This window comes from Geotrypetes seraphini, chromosome 8 (genome assembly GCF_902459505.1).
Source record: "Geotrypetes seraphini chromosome 8, aGeoSer1.1, whole genome shotgun sequence".
NCBI classification, from domain to species: domain Eukaryota; kingdom Metazoa; phylum Chordata; class Amphibia; order Gymnophiona; family Dermophiidae; genus Geotrypetes; species Geotrypetes seraphini.
Window position 1 is genome coordinate 168,702,053 of NC_047091.1, and position 26,360 is coordinate 168,728,412.

At 41.1% G+C, this 26,360-nt stretch overlaps 1 protein-coding gene and 1 long non-coding RNA gene across 2 annotated transcripts in view; one reads left to right on the top strand and one right to left on the bottom strand.

Moving 5' to 3' along the window:
• KIAA1671 (KIAA1671 ortholog) overlaps positions 1–26,360 on the top strand; it is a 282,787-nt gene that overhangs the window by 168,298 nt on the left and 88,129 nt on the right. The gene's annotated exons all lie outside the window — the stretch shown is intronic.
• LOC117365183 lies at positions 952–22,529 on the bottom strand. The gene is made up of 3 exons (XR_004540373.1): positions 22,263–22,529; positions 21,687–21,751; positions 952–1,065 (listed from the first exon to the last, which is right to left on the bottom strand). It is a non-coding gene; the product is annotated as an uncharacterized LOC117365183 (long non-coding RNA).

Consider the following 26,360-nt stretch of genomic DNA (forward strand, 5'->3'; position numbering starts at 1 on the left):
AATTACTCTAATGGCAGGGCTAGATAGGGGATTATAAAACAGGGGAGAAAACCTTGTGCAAGCTGCAGCTAAGCGTGAAGGCTTAAGGCGCTATGGTTTGACAGAGGCCACTTAGAAAGGACAAAAGAGCAGAGCCAAATGCTAGGCCAAAGAATTTTTTTTTTTTTTAAATAAAGCTTTATTGATTTTCAAGTAGTAACAGTGCATTACATATGAAGCTGAACATATAACAAATCAAGAAAAGCACTTTAAACTTACATATAACTGAAAGTAAATATTTCCCCCCACCCCTTTATTTAATCAATAATAAAAATGCAATTCTTCTTCCAATAACCCATTCTTATTTAAAATAATACCCCATTCCCACCCTGGATATGTAAGGAAATCAGTCAAAAATAAAAGAAGCAATAAAAGATGCCATGGGCCCCACACCAAGTTAAATACCTTACCATGCCCCAAAATTTCAGCATTCATTTTTTCATATTTGTAGCTGGAGCTAGGCCAAAGAATTAATGAAAGCCTTGGCATTGTTTTTCAGGTGAGAACATTCTGAACTGCTCTATACACATATATACTTTATTTGGCTATCTGTTTTGTTCAAATACATGGTTTCTTAAACTGTGATGCCTTCAAATGCAGACTTTATTCCTAAATTAAAATGCCATGTAGCAGGCCTCTTTAGAAATTAGAATTAGAGCTTCATGCTGCGGTGTGTTCCACAATCACCAGCAATGGTAATTAAATCCCTATGCAGCGGAAATATATTTAGAGAGAGAGAAAAAAAAAAGGTAATTAGTCAACTAGCATATGTTGAAATACTAAAGGCTTGTATAACTTTCTGGAATTTTAAATAATTTAAGCTAAAATGTTATTACCTTCATGTTTCTTGTCTGGCTCTTTAGTTTTGTTGAACAGGGGTCTCGGAATTACCATGGTAATGCAAAGGATGTTCTCAGCATCTATTACCTTGTCAGAGGTAATAACCTTTTACATCTATTTTTATCCTTTGTTTAAGGTCTGCTTGTGATAACCAGTCCTGTGGCTGTAACTGAGAATTTTTGAGTTCTGGTCACGCCGAGATTGCCGTATATTAGTGAGACCAAGTCAAAAAGAAAAATAAGAGGCAAAATAACTCAACCAAATATAGACTTTTGAGTGACTTAAGGAGAATGTAAACAGACAAAGAAGTCACTCCATTTGTCTTAGAAACTATGCTCAGAGACATGAAGGCTATAATGCCGCCTCACCACCCAATCATTGCATAGTTCGGTGTCAGGTCAAAAGCGCACCGGGACAAAGGCGAACCCAGACAATTGAGCGCAGCGTGGAGGCGCGCGCCGCTCTAAATTACTGTTTTTAGGGCTCTGACGGGGGTGTGTGGGGTGTGTGTGTGTGTGGGAACCCCCCCACTTTACTTAATAGACATCGCACCGCGTTGTGGGGGCATTGTGGGGGGTTGTAACCCCCCACATTTTACTGAAAACTTAACTTTTACCCTGTTTTTAGGGAAAAAGTTCAGTTTACAGTAAAATGTAGAGGATTACAACCCCCCAAACCCCCCATAATGCCAGCGTGATGTCTATTAAGTAAACTGGGGGAGATCCCCAACAAAACCTCCCGTCGGAGCCCCTAAAAACTGTAATTTTGTGCGGCGCACACCTCCACGCTGTGCTCAATTGTCGGCGCGCGCTTTTGTCTTTCGCGCCGTTGTCTATGAACCGCATAGTTCAATACACTGTCAAAATGTTGATGTATATCTTTAATTGAAATCAGCAAGACCATACAGGTTATAGCTTTATCATTTTGTATATGGAACTCTAAATGAGGTGAAACTTAGCTTTAGAGAATCACTGGTTCCGACATGCACGTTTCGGTACTGCGTCAGGGAATCGAAAAGCCACTGCTGAACCCTTCCATAAATGTGGGTAAATGACGTCTCATATACTGTTGAAAATTCAGTACTAACCGTGAAAGTTTGTACCTCCTCAACATCCAACATCCAAGCATAGTTTCTAAAATCAGTAAAGAAGGATTTTTTCTTGTTATTACTTTTTCTGATTAAGACAAATGGAGTGACTTCTTTGTCTGTGTATATTAGTGAGAAGCAGAGGCTGGAACACACTCTCTCTCCCTTCTTTGTTGTGAATTAATGGTGAGGGGTGACTCCTCTTCTTTGCCCCTTTCCCAGACAATGCACACATGCCCTTTCTCACCAAGTCTGATAAGTGTTTTCCTCTTTCGTCCTCCCTCTATTTCAGCGTTTTCCTCAGCTTTTTTGACCCACACCCCAAAGGGTTGGATCCTACTTAACCCCTGATCGTTCATCCATTCGTTTTCTACTATTTCCTTTTTCATATAGGCCAGTACTAACACAACCTCCTTTTCTGATGCCACTATATGGACCAATGCAAGCATGACCACCATCTCTTTCCCCTCCTGGCCTGCACTGGTTAATGAGCGCAATCGCATCTTTCTCCTTGCTTGAACAGGTCAGCACGGCTTCCTCCTCTTCACTTATACAGGCCGACACCAATTCTTTTTGGTGGTTCACAAGGACTAATTCATCCAGTCCCCAGAGATTTTTGGTGCTTCCCTGGAGGTCTAGGATCCGATATTCAATTTATCCAACCAGAAACAGCTCCCAGCCTGTTAACTCGCCTGTTCAGGGACTGATTTTCAGCAGCACTTCATTGGTTGGGGCCAAACTGAAAACCAGTTATTATGAGCAATTGCATAGTTAAAGGGGGGATGGCTATCTGGCTGGCGAAACTGACACCTGTCCTTTCCAACTCCCTGCCACACATGTGCCTTCCCTTCCCTCCCTCGTATCTACTTAGGGCCAGATGCACAAAGCTCCAACATCATGGTAAAAATGACTGTGGTGGGAGCGATTTTTCTTTTACCAGCAATACTCAGCAGATTATATGCATGCTATTTGTGCGGAGAATCATGGGTACAAGAGAGGAGGAACTGTGCCTAGCGTTTGCTCCTCCTGGCTGCCTGCCATGTCAAAAAAAGTGGCCCCTGTTCTCCCTGCCTCCTGGTACAGCTGATTGGGGCAGAAGAATCTTCCATTATCTGAGCTGGCAGGACTCCCCAAAGCTGTAGCATCTTCAGGGAAGTCCTGCTGGCTCAGCTGATCAAGGATTCCCCTTCCCCCGATAAGTTCAACCGGCAAGAAGATGCTGATTTGTTTTTGTTTTTTTTTAGTGGTCACAGCTGTTTTATTCACTTAGCTGCGCCCATGAAAAAAAGTCACATGAGTCCTAAACTGTGATCCCCCTCCCCCCGACAACCCCCACCAAGCCCACCGCCTTCCACTCCCTCTGACTCCTCTCAAAATCCTGGTGTTCTAGTGGGCTGCGTGGGTTAAGTCAGCCCCCCCCCCCCAGCTCAAGGACCCCCACCCTTGACACTGCTCTCCGTACCTTTTATCGAAAATCAGACAGGAGAAATGCCCACTCCTTCCTGCTTTGAAGGGCCGCCTCTTCAAAATGGCGTCCCTTCGCCCCCTCTTGGTGCATCCTGGGATGCACTGGGAGGGGCCTAAGGCCCCTTTTGTGCATCGCTTGGAGAACTCATTTAAATACTAATGAGCTCCTAGTGATGAATTTGCATAGGGTTCTCGGTGGTACAGGGGGTTCGGAAAAGGGGGGGGCGGGTAAGTGTGCCTCTGCCCCAGGCGCCCCCCCCTACCCTCACTACGCCATTGATTATGGGGGCCGTGGAGTCGGAACTTGGCCTGTTAAGGGATAATGATCAACACTTAACCAGCCAAAGTAACTGCATAAAAGTCAGTCCTTTTTTTTATGTGGTAATCCATAGCCAGTTAAGCACTGAATATCACTCTTAATCAGCTCTCTGTTAGCCGGCTCTGCAAACCCAGAAATTCATTGCTGATGCCGAGACATGGCCTGGCATTGAATTATTAGTTTTAATACTGGCAGCGGTCAGCAAAACACTGATCGCTGCCTGCTGAATATCAGGCCCCTACAGTTCCTAGCTATGCTGCCAGAATTTATTAATAATTTGCTTATCCCCTATAATCAGACTAGGACCCTACGATCTACTGCTCATAATCCCCTTACTGTTCCCTCATTGAAACATATCAGTACAATGAGGACCGCAATTTTCTCTGGAACAGTATCCCTAACTACTTGCGGGAAAATACTACCCTTATCAATTTTAAGGTGAAGCTAAAGACATTCCTTTTCCGCGATGCCTTTGTAACCTAAGCTGTCCTTTTAAGAACGACTTAGATTTAAGACATATTTCTATTTTCAGTTCCCCAACCTTTTGTTCTTCCCCTTAAGTGTTTTCTTTTCTTTTTCTTTCTATTAATTGTAGTTCCAGTCCCCTCTTCCCTTTTGATCCCGTTCGTCTTTGTCCTTAAATTGTCTTCTCCCTTGGTTTGTTTTTGATTAAATTACATTTGAATTGGTATATTATTATGGCATTTTTGTACACTGCCTAGAAGGCTCGAGTGGGCGGTATAATAAATTTTAAATAAACTTGAAACTTGAAATATGTTTGCTAGAAGTCTGGGACTAGAGAGTGGTGTTGATACTGATACTCACAAACAAACTATGTGGAACCAATTCCTGGACTTCCAAGAGTTAAAATGGTGTAGTTTATTGATATAAATTGCAAATAAATAAAAGCTAAACACTCTGCTAAGAAATAAAGTCCTTGCTGTAGTCGGACGACCAGACCCTACACGGGCCGTGTTTCGGCAATCTTTTCCTTCCTCAGGGGTCCTTAGACACAGCTGTACCCATTTCTTCACAGCGTAACTGTCAGAAGACACAGAAATTGCTGTGCTGGCTCCGTGCTGAAAAAGCCAATGTAAGCATGATACTGATCTTAATGCCTTGAGAATGGTTCTTTACATTTCTAATGCGTTTGAAGAAGGGTGCTTCAATGTTAGAAAATCATGTTGCCCTATCCTATGATACTATTTTATTTGGAACGTCTATGAGATTCAAGAGTCAAATTTCAGCAAATAACAATAAACTTTTGTTAATACTGACGGGGGTTGCCATTCAGCATATTACTGGAAATTGGAAGGACTATACTAAACTTAATTATACCTTTTGGTGGACTTCAGTTTGTCATATTTATAAAATGGAGAGAGTGCTTGCTATACAGCAAGGAAATTATAATAGTTTCAAAAAGGTTTGGGGGCCATTGATTGCATATTCTAATGATTAGACACCTTGGACACCTTTTTATTACATAGGACTATATTTAATGTGGGGATGGGGAGGTATGTTATGTGATTTAATTGGTTTATTCCTGATGAATGGGATGGGTGGGGGAGGGGTCTTTTTTTATATGCATTTGACAATAATTGTTAGAATGTCAAGTGATTTGTACGAATTATCTGATTGAATATTGTACACTTGTTGCAAGAGTTAAAACTGAATAAAGAATTAAAAAAAAAGAAGGGTGCTTGCAACATACCAACAAAGGTAGAAAATACGACCAGAAATCTGTCATTTTGTATTAGAAATCTATTTACTTATCTCTTATAAATCTGAGCTCAAGGTGCATTACAAGGGGCTACATTAGTTATTTTTCTATCCAAGTGGACTTTTACAATCTATGTTGTTCCTGAGGCAGTGGAGAGTAAAATGACTTTCTCAAGGTTTAAGCAGCATCACTGGGAGAAGCGGGTTTTGAATCCTTGCTTCATTGTCTTTAGCTTGCTGCTGTAACCACTAGGCTACTCCCCGCTCAATTATTTTACTTTTTGTCCTGTTAAATCGACAAAGAGAGGCACAGGAGATGTCGCATCCAACCTGTGGACACTGAGCCTCTCCATCCAAAAAGAAGCGCTTCTCACCGACGCGTTCACACTAGAGAGCTGCACAGGAACGGGGACGACGGGAATCCCGCGGGACCCGCGGGTTCCCCTTTCGGGTTGCGGGGATCCCTTGGGGATGCCCCCTAAGGTCGTGGGGATCCTGTGGGGACGCCTCCTAGGGTCATGGGGATCCCGTGGGGACGCCTCCTGGGGTCACGGGGATCCTGCGGGGTTCCGATGCACTGAGCCGCGAGACCTGTCTTCTTTTCCCTACCTGTCCTGCCGCAGCACACAGCCGACCGGAAGCCTTCCACGATGTCAGCGCTGACGTCGGAGGGAGGGCTTAAGCAAAGCCCTTCCTCCCTCCGACGTCAGCGCTGACATCGGGAAGACTTCCGGTCCGCTGTGTGCTGCGGCAGGGCAGGTAGGGAAAAGAAGACCAACCGAGCTTTCCAAAAAACAGGGGCTGCTTGACTGAAAACCTGACTGGTTGGGTATATCCTGAAGACTAGGTTAAGAACCCTGCCCTGTCGGCAGAAAATCAAACTGTGAGCTCTGCATTGGTGGATGGACACAACAGTGGTGGTACTGCGATGGCGCTGCCAACAGGGAGAAACCCCGATTGCGCTGTGAACGAATATAAACCAGTTAAAAATCAGGGCTGTGCAAGGACACCACTTCAGCTGGGTTTAAGTTCACGTTCCCTATACACAGTTTTAACTGTGTCCTTCGGGGGCTCCCTGTGGCTTTCAGCTCAGCTTTCTGCTTGTGCATTGCCTTATCATTTGCCAGAAGCAGTTACTGCACGAAGGAACTAGAATAGGATGCCTGAGGTGTGTCTTTGTTTCTGTAAGTTATGTCCTCAATAGCAGGGGGAGCAGATGTCAGAAATTCACTGTCCACAGATGCCAGGAGCTTTTTGAGGACATAATTCACAGAAACAAAATAAACCTTGAGCATCCTTTTCCAGTTCCTTTCTGCCTTAACTGCTTCTAACAAATGATAAAGCAATATGAAAACGCTAATACTGTTGCGGCCCTTCTAGGTATACGCAGTGCAATGCAGACTCATGGAAGAGACAGCCCCTGTCCCTCCAGAGCTTAAAATCTAGTCACTACAAAGAGGTATGCCATTCTGCTCCATCTGCCCCTGAGTAAGGCTGACCCAATCAGTAGGCAAGACTAGGTACTTGGACCCATCTTATTTAATATTTTCATAAATGACCTGGAAGAAGGAACATCCAGTGAAATTATCAAGTTTGCAGACGACACAAAGCTGTGCCGGGCAATCAGATCGCAGAAGGACAGCGAGGAACTCCAGAGTGACTTAATCAATTGGAGAAGTGGCAGATGAATTTTAATGTGGAAAAATGCAAAGTGATGCATTTAGACAGAAAAAATAAAGATCACAAGTATAGTATGTCAGGTGTAACTCTGGGAAAGTCCAAACAGGAAAAGGACCTGGGTGTACTGATAGATAGGACCCTGAAAACTGTCAGCGCAATGTGTGGCGGCGGCGAAAAAAGCAAATAGAATGCTAGGCATGATAAAGAAGTGTCGGTATCTGTGACTCAGGGACGCTAATGCTGCCTGCCAAGCTTGGCAAAAGGGACCCCCGGCCAACTGCAAAGGAAGTCTTCAGCTGACAGCTTGGGGGGTTCGCATCAGCTGAGTATTTATATCTACATTAGAGGCTCTGGTAGAAACCCGTTTACAAAGTATGTATTCTTCCCAATTAATATTTCCAAATTAATAAAGTCTCTTTGCTTATTTGTAAATGGGTTTCTACAAGAGCCTTTAATTCAGTAGCATAATTAAATGAAATAACTATTTCTGAAGTTTATAGGGACGGGCGGGGACGGAAGGGATTCCTCACGGGGACGGGTGGGGACGGAGGGGATTCTTTGCGGGGACGGGTGGGGATGGAGGGATTCCTCGCGGGGACGGGTGGGGACAGGTGGGATTTTGGCGGGGACGGGTGGGATTTGGCGGGGACGGGTGGGATTTCTGTCCCCGCGCAACTCTCTAGTTCACACGCACGGTTTACAGAGCTTTGCAAGGTGGTACGAAATTGTCCCCTGAGGAAGGTGATGGTATCGCCAAAACTCGGATCCTAGTCGGGACCTCGTTGTTTGTTTTTGGAACTTTACTTGTTATGAAACTTTTATATAAACTGTAAATAAAGGCTCAGTGTCCACAAGTGGGTTGTGACCTCTCCAGTGACTCTCTTGGTTGATTTTACTTTGCCTCAAGGCCTGGTACCTTCTTTCCCCTTCTCCTATGTACTTTTTGTACTGTTAACATACAGGCTGTTTTTTTAATACACGTACAATACCGCTTCTCAAAAGCCAGCATCGAAGTGCCATACATGATAAAATTCCCTCTTAGAATGAAAAGCAAGCCCACTAAGCAGGAGAAAATGACAACTCACCCTAAAATTGCAATAACAAATACAATATGTAAACAAGCCAGCACAGGAAATATAATACTGATTAAAACACAAAGGCAAAAGTTGAAAAAATAAAACAAGTCAAAGAATAATTTACCACATAACTTTAATACAAGGACTCGGCAACTTAATAAAAATTAGCAGACATTCTGGGATTCAGAATAACTTCCTTCTCTGTGTTGTGCAACAATAGATCCTGAACTAACTAAAATTGGTTATTTAAACAAAAAAAAAAAAAAAAATTCTTGCTGCATGACAACTCGCCTCCACAATGGAAGCAGTGACTTCCTGTTTCCTCTCATGCTGACTGAGAAGTGCCAGAAGGAAGTCAGGAATTCGCAAATAACCTTGAGAACTATAGTAGGTCAGAAGGGCAATTGACAGCCTACAAGGCCTCAGGTTCGTAGACATTTTTAATACAACCAATTTTGTTCCTATGAGAATAAATGAGTTCAAATCCCTCGATGCTCCTTGTGACCCTGGGCAAGTCACTTAATCCCCTCAGTGCCCCAGGTACACTAGTTAGATTTGAGCCCACCGGGACAGAAAGGGAAATATGATAAAGTACCTGAACGTAAACCACTTAGGATATAAGTGGTATATAAATAATTAAATAAATAAATGAGCTGTACCTACTGTATTCTATATAGGTCACCCAAATGTGGGTGCACAGGGCAGATGCAAGCACAAATTACTTTCAAACAATTTTATTGATTGTTCAAAACAAATAAAATGTAGGGTCATGAAATGGTTAACTGTTGTTTAAAATATTGCTCTGGTCTACTTAGCTGAAGAAAGTGTACAATCTATTGACTTCATCTGCCTAAAATGTATGTCCCTACCTTACCACATTGTAAGCTGAATAGATAAGAGTTTGAGCCATGATGTACCCTGCCCTTCTGTACATTTTACATTTAGAACTGTAAGAGTTAGATAAGTGACCTGCAAGTGTGAGCTTAGGACCAATAATAATTGTAGAAAAGTTATAGAAGTAACAAATGAAAATTGTAGTTTTTGCATATATTAGTTTGCAAAAAGGGCATAAAAGTCCGTGTATTTCCTGTTTCTGACACTCTAGTAGGCAGGTATTAACTGCACTAGAGTCCGGTATACCGTAATAAATCTCTTGTACTTTCTTCACGCCTCTGACTTTGTGTGTCCAAGTGACCTTTCAAAACAAAAAAAAGTATCAGATAATACAACTATAAGTCATCTACATTTTATTTGTCCTATGCTAGCGTGGTCCAACAGCTCAACTAGGGTTATCAGATTTTTCCGTGGAGAAACCCGAACACGTGACCCCACCCTGTTCCACCTCCAACCCTGCCTTGTTCCGCCCCCAACCCCGCTCAGTTCTGCCTCTAGTCACACCCCATTCCGCCTCCATCCCTGTCCCCGCAAAGCCTCGTCTTTCTTTTACAACCTCCGGGGCCGCCTCTGGAGCAGGCTTCCAAGTAAGTGCGGATACGAGTGACGACATCTGCGCATGCTCAGAGAAGGCCCTCCAGACATGGCTGGGAGGTCGGGTCTTTCCAAAACTCGGACAAACTACCGGGTTTTGGAAGGTCTGACCAGGCATCCAGACAGTCCTCTTAAAAAGGACATCTGGTAACCCTAGTTCCAATGGTACTACGGAGAAGTCAATGGTTGAAAAAGCAACAGTACAACACTTGTTAACTGGGATATAGTGTAGGTATAATTACCTGCCCGCCTCCTTTCAACAGAGAACGACAGCAAAGAAGATGCTCACAGACCCCCTCCCCTTTCCCTGATGCAAAAACAAATTGATAAGTTAGCAAGGTGTCAACGATTATTGATGTTAACGGACACTAATTTGTCTCCTTGTCTGCTTTAACAATGTGTACCTAAATTGAATTGTGTGTGACCCAAAAAGAGGCATGGCCATGGGAGGGCCATAGGTGGGTCAGGGACATTCCCAAAATGTAGGCGCAGAACAGGTGGAAGTCCTCTTGCCCAAAGTGCTATTCTATAAAGGGCGCACGACCTGGATTTTTATTGACGCCTAACTTTGAGCCCCATTTACTGAATCTGGCCCTATATGAATTTGTAATTCTTTATTAATTTTTCATTCAAAAACAATGCATTAAAATATGCAAATACATATAATTAACATCAAAATTGCATGTTCATCAATCTAAATCTAATCTAATCTAAACCTTAGGTTTGTATATCGCATCATCTCTACATTCGTAAAACTCGACACGATTAACAAGAGTTAAGGTAGAAAGGAACTCCAGTGGAGGGAAGAGAAAATTTAGAGGACTAGAATAACCAGAGAGGGAGGAGGAGTTACATTTTTGATCAATCATAAAATTCCTTCACAAACCTTCCCCCCCATCCCAATATGAGAACAAAAACAAAATGCATTACTCTAGTAATTCATTTTGAACTTATTGATTAATGATGACCTCAAAATATAATGCCCCTCTGCCCACCCACCCACCCTTCCTGGATGTGTAACTCAAATGAGAAATCAGGAGAATAATCTAGCTAATTAACTTTTAACAAAAATTTGTCAATGGATTCCATGTTAATTTAAATAACTTATTATTACCCAAAATTTCTGAGTTCATATACGAATTTGAAAAACGCTACCAGTTAGTTTTTTAAAGGGTATTCAGTGTAAAGCAGGCCAGAATTTCAGGCTTAAATGTGGGATGAATAAAAGACCTGAATGGGAAGATTATAGCATTAGAGGGGGGAGAGTGTGGCGCAGTGGTTAAAAGCTACAGCCTTAGTATCCTGCTTCTTGTGACCCTGGGCAAATCTCTTAATCCCACCATTGCCCCAGGTACATTAGATAATAATAATAATAATTTTATTCTTATATACCGCCAAAGCCATGGAAGTTTGAGGCGGTTTACAGCAAGAAGCACTGGACAATCAGCAAAGAGGTTACAATCAAAGTCAACAATACAATCTTACATAATGAAAGAATTGGAAAGCTGTATAGTTCTTAGCAGAGCTGTATAGATTCTTAGTTAACAAATCAATTGAACAAACTCGTTTTTACTAATTTTCTAAAATTGGAGTAGGATGAGGCGAGCGTGATAACGTTACTAAGCCAGTCGTTCCATTTGCCTGCCTGGAAGGCAAGAGTTCTGTCCCAAAATCTTTTGTAGTGGCAGGCTTTTATTATCGGATAGGTGAACAAATGTATTCTTCGTGTGGGCCTAAAAGAACTTGCCAGATTAAAATGGGAAACTAGGTAAGGGTGGGGGCCAGACCAAATATTGATTTATAACAGACAAGAGAACTTAAACAGGATTCCCGCCTCCAGGGGCAGCCAATGGAGTTTTTGATAGTAGGGGCTTATGTGTTCCCATTTCTTCAGCCCAAAAATCAGTCGAACTGCTGAATTTTGATAGATAGATTGTGAGCCCACCGGGACAGACAGGGAAAAATGCTCGAGTACCTGTTTAAACTCATGAGTTCTCCTGGGAGAACGGTATAGAAAATTGAATGAATAAATAAATAAATGAATTGGCAGATTATAGCATGAAATGCAACACACACGGAGCAAGAAAACTCAACCGAAGTCTGTGTAGCTTTTTTTTTTGTACTAAGCTGTATGAAGCGGAACTGCCACCAAGGACAGTACATCAAGTTTTTCAGAGCAGATTCCAATAGGAAGTCTTTGTTAATAATTCAAAAGATTTTGAAAAATTCTCTGGAGATCACTAAAGTTACATTTTGCATTAGGAAATCGCACAGCTGTAGTGTGAATGCTGTAGACCAGAAAATCTCAGTATGCTGGGTTTAATGCTCAACAAAATTATAAAATACCTTCTTAGCAAAATAGAAAACGTTGTTTACAAACTTTATGATGTGAAAAGACAAGGCCTCCTACTTATCATTTTTATAGTGCTGCCAGACCCTTGACAGAGCTTACAATTAGAGAATGACACGGTGACAAAATTCATCACCGTTCCCGTCCCCGCGGATAACCGCGGGAAATAATCCCATCTCATTTTCTAGTGTCTATTTCAACCTCGGTCCTTCTACACCAGCATTCTCCAAAGCAAAGCTTGCGGGTCAGTGCTTGTGGCCATTCATACTCTGATTCTTATGTGAGCCAAGGATAATGAAGCCATTGTGACATCACTGATGCGATTGGCTCTTAGGCACTGGTGGAATGAGGCATTATGACATCACAATATCTGCTCTGGATACCAGAGACTGTCATTCTTCAGTGTCTATCTCAACCTCAGTCCTTCTACACAGGCATTCTTCAAAGCAAAGCTTGCGGGTCAGTGGTTGTGGCCATTCATACTCTGATTCTTCCCTCTCTCCTTAAAGAATGACATGAAGATGGTTTCCCGCAGTTATCCGCGGGGACGGGAACGGTGATGAATTTTGTCACCGTGTCATTCTCTACTTACAATCTAATCAGAAGGACAAACAAGAGAATTGGGGTAGGGAGCTACCAGAGGGAGTGACAAAATAGACATGGGTACTTCACAAGTGGGTTGGGGTTAAGAATTAAAAGCATCATCGAAAAAGTGGGCTTTTAACCTAGATATGAACACCGCCAGAGATGGAGCTTCACCAAGTTACGAGTATTACCATTCTGTGTTTTCCATCAACATAGAAACATGATAGCAGATAAAGGCCAAATGGCCCATCCGCAGCATCCACTATCTCCTCCTCTCCCTATTGGCTAAGGCTCTTAATATTTGCATCTCCTCTTCCTATAGACTAACGGCTCTTTACACCTGCATTGTGAGGTCATAGAGCTTTATGGTTTTAGAAGCATAGTAACATGATGGTAGATAAAGGCCAAATGGCCCATCCAGTCTGCCCTTCCACAGTACCCATTATCTCTTCCTTTCTCTAAGAGATCCCATGTGCCTATCCCATGCTTTCTTTATTTCAGGCACAGAGTCCACCTGTTCCATGCATCTGCCACCCTTTCTGTAAAAAAGTATTTCCTTAGATTACTCCTGAGTCTATCACCTCTTAACTTCATCATCTATATCCTCTCATTCCAGAGCATCCTTTCAAATGAAAGAGACTCAACTCATGCGCATTTACGCCACATAAATATTTAAACATCTCTATCATATCTCCCCTCTCCTGCCTTTCCTCTAAAGTATACATATTGAGATCTTTGTCTGTCCCCATATGCCTTATGATGCACCATTTTAGTAGCCTTCCTCTGGACCAACTCCATCATTTTTATATCCAAGTTTCCAAAAAAATTTGTTAAATCTCCTGTACAGAGTTTCTAGGCGATGTACAGTTAAAATAAAGACTAATACAAAGACCAATACAAATAACAACACAGATTGGACATACAAACTTACAGATACAATAGGTAAGAGGGAGGAACTGCAATATCAAAGAGAAAAGAAACATAACAGGTAAGAACATAAAGAAAGGAAGTTTTGATTTTCTTTGAATCTGCTAAAAAGCCCTATTAAACTTACAGGCCATTTTGATAAGGGCGGTTATACGTTGTATGCATCTTTAAATAAAATTGCCTTTAATTTAGATTTGAACTGGATCAATGACATCTCTTCTCTTAAGTTAGTAGGGGCAGAATTCCACAGCGATGAGGTGGTGACTGAAAAAATGGTTGTGCGCAACGTATTGATACGTTATAGCGGAATTGACCATCCTAGGATTTAAAAGCAAACTAGACGCACATCTCCTTACGAGAGGTATAGAGGGATATGGGTGACTAAAAATTACACCAGGTGTACACCTGGCTGGGCCTCCGCGTGTGCGGATCGCCGGACTTGATAGACCAAAGGTCTGATCCGGAGATGGTGCTTCTTATGTTCTTATATGTTCTTATGGAAGGGATAGATAAAAGTTGTTGTGAAGCAGATCTTAAAGATCTTGAAGGGTTGTAGGAAACAAGGAACCTATTTATAAATTCCGGACAGTTAGTTTTAAAGGTAAGTAGAAGAATTTTATACGTAATCCTATGTCCAATCAGTAACCAGTGGGCTTTTATTAATAGTGGGGTTATGTGATTGGTTTGTTTTTTAGAGTTGGTGATCTTGATTGATGTGTTTTGAATTATTTCTAAACGTCGTAGCTCTCTTTGAGTAATGCCTTTGTTAAGAGCATTACAATAATCAAGACAAGATATTACTAACAAATTTATCAGAATGTTAATAGATGAAAAATCCAATTTTTGACAGTGAATGAATCATCTGCAACCTGTAAAAACATTTCCTAACTACTGTGTTGATTTGTTCGTGGTAGGATAGTTTGGAATCGAATATAACACCTAGTAATTTTATTGAGGTGACTACTTGTAATGGTATTGAATTAATCTGGATAGGGCAGGAAAGGTTAATTCCATTTCTGGAAGCAAGACTTAGACTTCTTTGTTCAAGGACAGCATGTTCTCATTTAGCCAACTGCTGATTTGTTCCAATTTTGAATTAAATCTCCTGTATCTCATCGGGGTTCTCTGAGTCTAAAGGATATACTAATTGTATATCATCAGCATATGCATATATGGAAAAACCTATGGATTGATCTAAAGTAAGAAGAGGTGCCAGAAAGATGTTAAATAACAGCGGAGAGAGAATTGATCCTTGGGGTATGCCAAACTTAGTTGGGAACCGGTTACAGACAACGGTGGAATAGCAATCTGCAAGATAGGAGATAAACCAGTCCAGAATTTGCTCAGTTTTCTTTTTTGAAGGTGCGATCTCCAGAATTGTACACGATATTTTAAATGAGGTCTCACCAGAGTCTTAATCAGGGGCATTAATACCTCCTTCCACTGGCCTTACCTCTTCCTTTCCACCTTAGCATCTTTCTAGCTTTCATCGTCACCTTTTCAACCAGTTTGGCCACCTTAAAATCATCACATACAATCACACACAATTCTCGCTCTTCTGTCATGCACATAAGTTCTTCGTCCCTAAAATGTACCATTCCTTCGGGTTTTTGCAACCCAAATGCATGAGCTTGCATTTCTTAGCATTAAATTTTAGCTATCAAATTTCTGATAATTCTTCAAGCTTCGCTAGGTCTTTCTTCATGTTGTTCACACCATCCGGAGTGTCTACTCTATTGCTTATAAAAATGTTAAAAAGAACAAGCCCAAGAACAGAACTTTGAGGCACACCACTGGTAACATCCCTTTCCTCAGAGCGATCTCCATTGACCACTACCCTCTGTCATCTTCCACTCAATCAGTTTCTGACCCAGCCCATCACTTTGGGGCCCATCTCAAGGGCACTCTATTTATTAGACATCATCAAAGTCTTTTTGAAGGTGCGTTCTCTAGAATTGTACATAATATTATAAACAAGGTCTCATCAAAGTCTTATACAGGGGTATTAATACATCCTTTTCCCCACTGGCTATACCTCTCTATGCACCCTTCTAGTTTTCACTGTCACCTTTTTGACCTGTTTGGGTACCTTAAGGTCGTCATATGCTGTCACACCCAAGTCCCACTCCTTATTCATACACAAAAGTTCTTCACCTCCTACCTCCTAAACTGTATCGTTCCCTCAGGTTTTTGTAGCCCAAATGCATGATCTTGCATTTCTTAGCATTAAGTCTTATGTCTGGTGCTGATATCAAACTCGCTAGTCTGTAGATAGTTGGATCACCCCAGAGCATTTTGTGAAAATTGGCATTACTGTATGTTAGCTATCCTACATTTCTTAGATATAGAGGCAGATTTGAGTGATAAGTTGTATAGTGTTGGGAGAAGGTCTGTTAACTTTTTTTTTTTTTTTGTAGTTGAGTTTATTTAGAGCTCTGAGACGAAGACCATCAAATCTTGGTGATTTACTGCTATTTATGTTTACTCTGGCACCTCTCCAAGTGTCACACTAATTTATTTCAATTTCTTTATGCAGTAGCATTTCATAGACCACCATTTTTTTTTGTCACATCAAGGCAGGGTAGATATTGGTAAGGTAGTAACGGATGAAACAGACAATAAGAAACATGATTAAAATCCAATAAATTAAAATTAAATTCAAAGAGCTAATTCAAACAGAGGAGGCTTGTGTAGCACAACAGCAAGTACCAATGCAAGCTGATTCATTATCTGTAGGTAGTGGCTTTAGTATAGATATCTCTCCAACATCCTCCACAATAATATCTGAAGCAAAAAAATTTGTTTAATTTTTCAGCTGTGCCTTTATTATCCATGTGCCCCTAATGGTCCAGCTGACTGCAGTTGAAGGAACAAAGATACGAGACAGAGCAGCCTAGCAGCCCACGTTTTACAACGCGTTACAGTAATCTTAGTGCAAAATTAATAAAGCGGTGAACTAGGGTCTGAAATTGCCGCAAAATCAAGGTATCTGTTTAGGTAGCATAATCTAATTCAGTTCGCTTATTTTGCGTAAGCTATCTTTGAAACCCGAGTCTGCACTAACCCTAGCCTCCTCGAGCTTCAGTTCACTTCCTTAACTTAGTTGGTATCATAGTAACATAGTAAATGACGGCAGATAAAGACCCAAGTGGTCCAACCCTATATGCTCTATAAATTAATTTAGTTTACATGGTCCTTTCTCTTCGATATTTCTGGGCCAGAAACCCAGAGCCCTGTCTAGTAGTGTGCTTAGGTTCTATCTACCGGAGTCTTCATCAAAGCTCACTCCAACCCATATTAAGCATCCCAGCCATCAAAAACCCTCTCCAGCCCATCCTCAACTGAATGTCCGTACACGGGACACAGGCCGTGCAAGCCTGCCCAGTACTGGCCTTAGTTCCTTCAGTGTATACTCATTATTTTCTGATTAGAGATCCTCTGTGTTCATCCCACGCTTGTTTGAACTCTGTCACCGTTTTCTTATCCACCACCTCCCTCGGGAGCACATTCCACGCATCCACCACACTCTCCGTAAAGAAGAATTTCCTAATATGACTCTTGCATCTACCACCCCTCATCCTCATATTATGCCTCGTATCACTCAGACAGAAACTTAAATCCCTTCTTGTTGAAAAGCTGAGGTTTCCTTTCCTTTGATTTTGTTTCATTAATAAGTTTGTGTCTTGAAAACGTTAAGATTTGTAAAGATGAGTGTGAAATTTGTTTTCTATCTTGAGAACCAAGCTCTTACTAAAAATAATGTGCTTAATATTTACTATTCAGATGTCAAGTGCTCTGCTGTAATAGTCTTCCAGAATCTTATAGCGTGAGGTTTTATGGATATTTAGATCATGCTTTGAAATTAGAGTGAGACAAGTCATGTCTAATATTGGCAACATTAGCCGATATTTCAGTGCCAATAAAATGCAGTCTTAAATAAATGGCAACCACTGTAATATGAGTAAGCGTTCGTCTTATATCATAAGATGATCTGTACTAAATTCTTTGGGTCCTAGCAGGTAAATTGTCTGTGCAGCAGCTGAATATGAGCTCCAGCCTTCTAGGGGGAAAATTAGTCATTCACTAATCACAGCTTTTATCATCGTTTCATGCTGACAGGCCTACGAATAGCATTGGTATGTTATGCTAATGCAGCTAAGAATTTCTGGATGATTCCCAATGATGGCTCCTCAAGTAAGCAGCAGTTGTTTTCTTATTGCAATGTGTACCTAGCTGAAAATAAGAGGAGAAAAGAAAGACATTGAGCGGATGAACCTATCCTATGGAGTCTGGTGTGTGTTACAAAGCATTTAGGAGCCCAGTATATAAAGTTGGAAAATAAAGGTGAAATCTGAATCCTGATGATTGAAATGAAGACTTTTTTTTTTTTTTTTAACTGGGAAATAGGAGCAATGGGTAGCAGATCCAGACACAGGCAAACCACAGCAGAAGTCCAAATGTCAGAAAAGAAGTAGCCAGAAGAACCAAGTTTTCAATTTTCAAGTTCAATTTGAGCTTGATATAACGTTTTAACATTATTAAGCACTTTACATAATACAATACTAAAAGTAAGTTAAAAACAGGGAGAGGTTTGACATATACAATTAAAATATAAAATGGAACATACGATATAACTTCACAGGATATAAAAGGGAGGAAAAAACAAAAGGGCACATGGAATAACTTAAGTCACTTAAATCGGGCTCTGGGTCTAAACCTCATACGTGTCTTTGAAAAGAAAAGTTTTTAAGCTAGATTTGAATTTTGCTGAGTCAGTTTCTTGCCTCAGGTTAGATGGGAGTGAGTTCCACAATGTGGGAGCTACCACTGAGAAAATTATTTTACAGGTCGTATCATACAATAACTGTTGTCTGGTACACAGGTGTGTGAATTGCCTTGTTTGAGTAATGTGTTTTCTTTCTTTTACCCCAATTTTATTAGTACTTGTAAATCGCATTGAATTAAGATTTTGCGATCAAAATCAAAACTTTATTGAACTTGAAACTTGAAGTTGTATATGGAATTAACTATCTATCAATGAATGCGGGTGCACGGCTTTTACCTTGAAGGTGAGGAAGAATATTTTGAAGGTAATCTGGGGGGGGGTCACACGTGATTATATATATATATATAATTTATTTTTTTCATTAAAGAACGTTTTTATTGCTGTGTTCTGAATTATCTGAAGCCTTCTGATTTCTTTTTGTGTGATTCCCTGGTAGAGAGAATTACAGTAATCTAAATAGGAAATGACTAGCGAATGAATAAGAATATTAAGGGATTTGGGGTCCAGAAGTGATGAAAGAGAACAAACCATTTTAAGTTTAAAGAAACATTTATGAACCACTGAAATGATTTCTGCATTAAAGGACAGTTTATCATCAAGAATGACCCTTAAAAGTTTGATTGTAGATTCAAATTGAATTGGAGTTGACATTATGCAGATTGGGGCTACTAGGGTTTCACTTTCCCTAGTAGGAAATAATACTGCTTTGGATTTACTGATGGTCAGGGATAGTAAGTTCTTGGTGAGCCAGTCGCTGATTAAATTCAATTTTTAGTTAATATACTGAATTTATGACATATTTTGCATTTGGATAGGGTGAAAAAGTTGGATATCGTAAGCGTACGGATTGTGCGATTGTCAAAAGTGGAGCAATGAAAAGGCTAAACAACATTGGGGACAGAATGGAACCTTGAGGAACACCAAAGTTCTACATGTATGACTTTGATGAAGAGTTGGGAAGACTGACCTGATATTGCCTTTCAGAGAAATATGACTTAAAACATTCAAAAGCAATCCCTGAAATGCGTAATGATTCGAGTCTGCGTAATAGTATTGAATGATCAATTGTGTTGAACAGGGCTGTTAGGTCCAATGATACTAGAAGGAATGATTTCCTGTGATCTAGGAAGTTCCTAATAGCAGTTACAAGGCCTAGAAGTGGGAATTCTGTGGAATGATGTGGTCTAAAGCTGGTTTGCTTGGGATGTAAGGCGTTGGTTTGCTCAAAGAAAGGAGTCGATTGAATACTATCTTTTCAGTTAACTTTGCCAGAAATGGAATGTTAGCTATCGGGCGACAATTGGGGCAGTCTTCTGGGTTGGCAGAGGGCTGCTTCAAGATGGGTCTCCCAGAGTCTCGGCATAGTGCCTGTGGAGAGGCTATTCGATATCAAACTTTGGATGAAGGGACCAAAGATAGAGAAAAACCTTTTTATTAGGAACAGTGGCAGAGAGTTGGAAGAGTTACTTGACATAGTTGAAGTTTGAAGAGTTTTTTTTGGAGTAGAGGACTTGAATATAAATAGAGACCCCCATTTTTGGCCCATTTTTTTGGCCCAAAAATCTCAGTTTATACGAGTATTTCAGTATATACGTTAGGTCTCTATATGAACTTCATGATCTTTATTGCTGCCATATTTTTTTTTTTCTAAGAACATTTGCATGTGTGTAGAGCTATTCTGGTTAAAGTGTACTGATGCATTTGAAATTGTTGCAGTCATTCTAAAAGACTACTTTTTGTTTTTTATTCTGTGAGGTTCTTAAAGCTCCTCTTGGTGAAAATCAACAGACATCAATGGAAACTTTACTTTATTTCCCTTTTGTCTCTTTCTCCTCACCTTCCTTCTGTCCTGTACAGTAAAAACATAATTACTTGATACATGCAGAAATTGTTATCTTTTCAACATTAGACTGAACCTTAAAGGGTGATTGGGCACTTAAGGGTCTCAGAAGAAAATAAGAGTATTTTTTCAGCTTCTGAGCAAGCATTTGTTAGCATGTTTTTTTTTTTATTTTTTAAAAATTTTAATTTTTGTGCTTAACAAGTCATATGTTTTATTTGCGCTGGTTTTTCCTTTTACAAAACTATGCAGCGATGAAATCCTTTAGAGAACGTTGTCTATCCATATTATATCCCTGTTTGCATTTCATCCCATTCTGCTTTAGGTTTTGCTGAACTCCAAAACTGCTAGGTGGGCCCAGCAGTTTTTTCTTGTTGCATTTGATGACTGCCTCAGTTGGATCCCTTGTGTGCCAAAGAGAGCCATCATTTGCAACTACCCATCATTTTAAACCCCCCCCCCCTTCTGTCTAACTGAACTACTGTTGCAATCATTTTTAGCTAAGGACACCAGAATGTCTCTCTCGCATCTGGGTTTGTGTGCATCTTGAATCTGGCCAATAGGTGTCATTATGGAACGATGGCTGGGGTCGCATCTTCTGTCTTGTGGGGGGGGTCTAGTGTAAGTTTATTTATATTTAAATTATACAGAAGTTAAAATGTTGATATTGTAGATGCAGGCAAGAGTTAAAAGCAATAAGCACACGTGACACGTGCAAAGTATGAATCATTCCAATAGATCTGTTCAATTCCTGCTTGCCCAGGCAGAAGGCAGATGCTGTTCCCTGGTTGTCATGGTGACCCTGCACGTACTGTAATAAAGCCCTGCCCAAATCCTTCCTTAGGCAGACCTCTGCGGCTGGTTCACCTAGCTCATTGTTTTCTCTCTGGAGGAGGTGGAGAAAAGGGGGGAAGGAAAGAACCAGAGGGTCTCAACTGCTACCCTCCGAAGCAGCGGTTCTTTTTCATTTGGAGCGCTGTGAATTTTATTCATTGAAAATGCTGCCAGATTTTAGCCTATATAGATAATTAAGACTCAGAATAACGAAGGCTGTCTTTTAAATAGCACCGACTAGCAAGCAACCCATTCAGCTCGTGTTCAGGAACTGAAGTGTGCAGAGACTTCAAATAGGCGTGGAGAAAGTGTCTCAGCTGGCTACTTGTTCGGTGGTTTTATCAGTTCTGCTGCATTCCTCTGTTATGAATACCCCCCACCCCTTGCCGCCCCTTCCAAACAGAGTGTTTGATGTCATTTTGGCAAGCTGCAAGCGAACAGCATGTCTGATCTTGAAAGCTGCTAACTTAAAACTTATGACCCTATCGGCTCCTTTCTGACTAACCACCACGGGGATTTATCTGCTTGTGAAAATTAAAGGTCTCCTAAAATGAGGAGGTTATAAAATGACCCCTGAGCCCCTCAAGAAGAGAGGCTTAGTACTCGATGTCATGGTGAAGAGGAGCAGATGTAACGGAGAAGACTTTACCTTATGGTCCAGCGAATGGAGTTATCAAAACTTTTCTTTTGTAATCCGGATGGCTGATTGAAAACCTGGCAAGTCCAAAAAAAAAAAATATCAAGATTTTTATTGACCAGTTGAAAAGTCTTCTGGGGAAAAATTGCTTTCTATTCCACTTGGGGGGGAAATCTATCAAGTTACATGAGTAAACTTGCAAATAGTTTTTCATGCTTTGGAATGGGAGAATGGGACATCATTTCTCAAGTCCCTCAGAAATGCTTGTGCACATAACAGACCAATATTTTGATCAGGATATTGAGTGCACTGATACTGAGAAGGAAATTTGCTTAATTTCTAATGTTTTATTTTGAAGAAAATACTAAATACCCTGTGTTTAAAAATAAAGACCACTTCCTGATACCATGCAGTTGATGGATTAAACTGCACCCTGCTGTTTATTTTTTGGGGTGGTTTTTTATTTTTTTTTTTAAATTTAGTAAAAAAATAGAATTTGAGCTTTCTTGAATTGTGAGAACTAGGAGAATAAAGTGATATCTTTACCCCAGTTTGCACGTTTTCCTGAAAAAAAAAAATATGGATTACCTTGGAGATAAACTGACAGTAGCACAGACTCATATGAACCAGTGGATGGGTACAGTACGAAGATCCTTACACGAGGCACTCAATTTAGTCACTACTGCCGTTACTCATGAGCAGACTAGCGGAGAGGGGGGAAGCAGGACCCCCTTCAAACGAACCTCCTCTTTTAGGCATTTTGCCTCTCGGAGTCGGGAATCGTTTCGGAGGTTTTCAGTGCGGAGTCAACAGAGGTTCTCCTCGCTGAGGAAGCGGCATGCCTGCCCCGATTCACTGGATCCTGTAAGCAGCATTCCTTTTAACTCTTCTTTATTCATGCAGTCGAGCAAGCGCATGTCATCTTGTTAAGCAAAAAGCTCTAAGGTTTTCTACCCATTTTTAGAAGTGTTTTTTGCTTTGAGAATCACAATTGGCTGAGCTAAGAGGAGGTATCCAGCCTGCAGCTTTTAAAAAAAAAATTTTGCAACAAAATACATTTCCCTATTTCATGAGGATTTATTCAGTGTAGATAAATATATTTGCACACTTATCTATTTTGCAGATTAGAGGCCTAGACGAATTAGGTACTGAAAGATCTTTTGTGTTGCAGCGTAGATTTGAAATGAGCAAGTTTTGTGGTATTCATGGAATCACTATTCTGAATTCTAGATTGGTCATTTATCTTTTGTAACACTGATATAACCAGCTTCATGGCTTAGTTGTTAAATGTTAGATAAGCTGCTGTGTCAGCAGACATCCCATATTATTGACATTGGGTACATAGAAACCCTGTTACCTTTTTTTTTGATCAGAGAAATTGCCAGTCTGTTGTGCATGCAGACATATTAACTAATGCAATTTTTATAACATTACTGAAATGGTGATAATGTTCAAGTATGATGAGACTTGCCTCAGATTCTTATACTTATTATATTATATATGTTATATTATTATTATTAGCTTTTTTTTTTTATATACCACCTATCAAGATTATCTAAGCGGTTTTACAATCAGGTACTCAAGTATTTTCCCTATCTGTCTTGGTGGGCTCACAATCTAATGTATCTGAGGCTATGGAGGATTGAGTGACTTGCCCATGGTCACAAGGAGTAGCGCGGGGTTTGAACCCACAACCCCAGGGGTGCCGAGGCTGTAGCTCCAACCACTGTGCCACACACTCCCCCCTTATAATCTAATCTGTGCCTGAGCCAGTGGGAGTAAAAGTAACTTGTACCAGATCACAAGGAGTGCTAGCCAAATCTAGATCCTGTCTTTTTTACTTATTCCTAGCAATTATTTAAATAACCTATATCTGTATGATAGAGCCTAAATTTCATTTTGTATTTTAAAAGAAATCATTCAAGTAAAGCTCTCACTTTTCAGCATTATTAAGATACAGTATAGTACCGGTTTCCTAGTTTCCCTTGGCTATAATTTTTCATAACTAGAATTAAGAATTTTGCCTGGATTCTATACAAGGTGGCAGCAGTGGCCACCAATCATGTGTCAATCACATGACGGTGCCGTTTATAAAATCGCAACTTCAGGAAAGGTAGGCACTAGAGATTAAAATGGGGACAAATTTGTCTCTGTCCCCACAGGAACTCAATTTCCCCGTTCCGTCCCTACGAGTTTTGTCGCTGTCGCTGCCCCTGCCCCATTCCTGTAAGCTCTGCCTTAACCACACAGGCTTCGATGGTTACAGGATCCATGACTTCAAAGCAGGGGTGTCCAACCTGCGGACTGAGGGCCGCATGCGTCCCCGTAAAGTATTTTGTGTGGCCCCAGTCGAGGGCGATGCAGTGTTTTCCTCTGCTGCCCCCGGGTGTTTACTGTCTTGCCGGCTCCTTCCTCTGTCTTGCTGCAGCGTTCGCGCGTTTGTGCGGCCCCAGAAACATTTTTTTTCAGCCAATGCGGCCCAGGGAAGCCAAAAGGTTGGACACCCCTGCTTTAAAGTGTTTGAGGCTTGTGCAGATGAGGACAAAGCTTAGACATTGGTGGAATGAGGCATTATGACATCACACTCTGAGCTCTAGAATGTTGCTACTTATGATTTTAAAGGGTTTGAGGCTTGTGCAGATGACGACAGAGCTTGCAGGAATGGTGCAAGGACAGGAAAATAACTTGATGGGAAAATGAATTCCCAAGGGGGCAGGGAAAAATTTATCAACGGGTCATTCTCTGGTAAGCACCAGTAATGTGGACTAGGGTTTTCAAGGCCTACATTTCCAGCGCCTACCTTTCACGTGAATCAACACCTATGGAGGCACCTTATGACACCTAATTCCACATCCGGCATTAGCCATGCGTACATTGGCATTAGGCGTTGTAAAGTGCCTTCATAGGCGCAATTTGGCACCTATATTTTTTTAAACTGCTTTTAATCAGTTTTAAATGGCGTTTTCAACTTTAGGCACCATTTATAGAATCGGGGCCCTTATGTCTTGCTTGCAGAAAAATAATTCATAAATTATCTATATTTGGTTCAAGGAAAGCAAAATACATAACAGAGAATGAAACAAACTAATTTTCTTATTAGTTATGTAATTAGTGTAATGGAAAGAAGGCATTAGTTCCAATGTGTTTCAGACTCCCTTATTCGGTAGTTGATTGTTTACAGCAGGGGTGTCCAACCTTTTGGTTTCCCTGGGCCGCATTGGCCGAAATAATTTTTTCTGGGGCCGCACAAACACTAACACTAGCCAATGTACAAAAAAAAAAAAGGTTGAGCAGGTCCCAAATCTGTAATCACTAATATAGAAGATGTATATATCTAATAATAAACCTTCATTAAAGGGACACTGTGGAGAGGAACCCAAAAAAGCAGTAATACTTACCCTGACTGGAGTGATCCCTCCATGTGCACCGCTGACAGTGGGAGCAGCCACAGGCTTCCGCATCCCCACTCTGACGAGCAGGGATGCAGGCTCCTGGTTCTCCCATTCACTTCTATTACAGCTACAGTGAGCCTCTTCAGAGGTGAGCCTCATCAGAGCAGGGATGCTGAATCAGCTGTCAGCAGCGCACGTGGAGGATCGTTTAATCAGGGTAAATATTACTGTTTTTTTGGGCCTCCCACTTTGAGCTAAGGCTTCCTCAAAATGAATATCTCCCCTGCTGTAGCTAGTAGGGGTCCCCAAGCCTCACCAACTGACGGCCACCTCCTCCCCCTCCAACTTCCCAAGTTCTGCAGCTGGCAGCAGTATTGCAGAGCTGCTGCCTTCCCTCCTCCCTCCCCCACCCTTGGCTTTCATGCATGCATGAAAGCAGTGGCAGCTTGAGGATATTGCCATTGGCTGCAAAGCTTGGACAGTTTGAGTTGCCAGACTGGAGGGAAGATGTCTTCAGTTGACAGGGCTTGGGAATCCCCACTAACTCAAGTATTTATAAAATACACTCACGCGGGGTAGAAACTTTGGTGCCCATCCACTAGTTTTGGGCTCCAGTCCCTCCCCCAAATCAGCTGTATATGACTACACCACTGAATGCAAAAATAATTGTGATGCACATATCCCAAAGCTAACATATTCCAGTTAATAAATTCAAAATAAAACAATTTTTTCATACCTTGTTGTCTGGATGTTTTGTTTTCCCAGTTTCTCTTTCTGCTTTTTCTCTATCTTCAACTAATTCTCTTTCCAGTATCTGCTGTCCATTTTTTTTCTCCTCTTCTGTTGTTCCATTTCTTTCTTATGCCTATCTCCAACGTATTAATTTTTCCCTTTCAGCTTTCTTAACTTTTTCTTTTTCTGCCTCTGTCCACTCAAATCTTGCCTTCTTTCTCACACTTCTTTTTAAATGTTCAGCTACCTCTCAATTCTCCATCTTCTCTCAGTCCCTAGCTCTCCCATTTCCCATCTCACTCCTTTCCCAGCCTCCTATTCTCTTCTATCTACTCCCCATTACCACATTTCTACCACTGTACTCACTGCATTCTCGCTCGTCATCTCCCTTTTGACCTCATCCACATGGCTCACCACTTCCAAAATCCCCCTCCCTCTCTCCACTTTTCAGGCTATAACTCCCTGTCCCTCTCTCCACTGGTCAGGCTATAATTCCTTGTCCCTTTCTTTCTATCCCTAGCATCATCTTATCCCAGCTCTCTTCCCTCCTGCCCTTCCATGG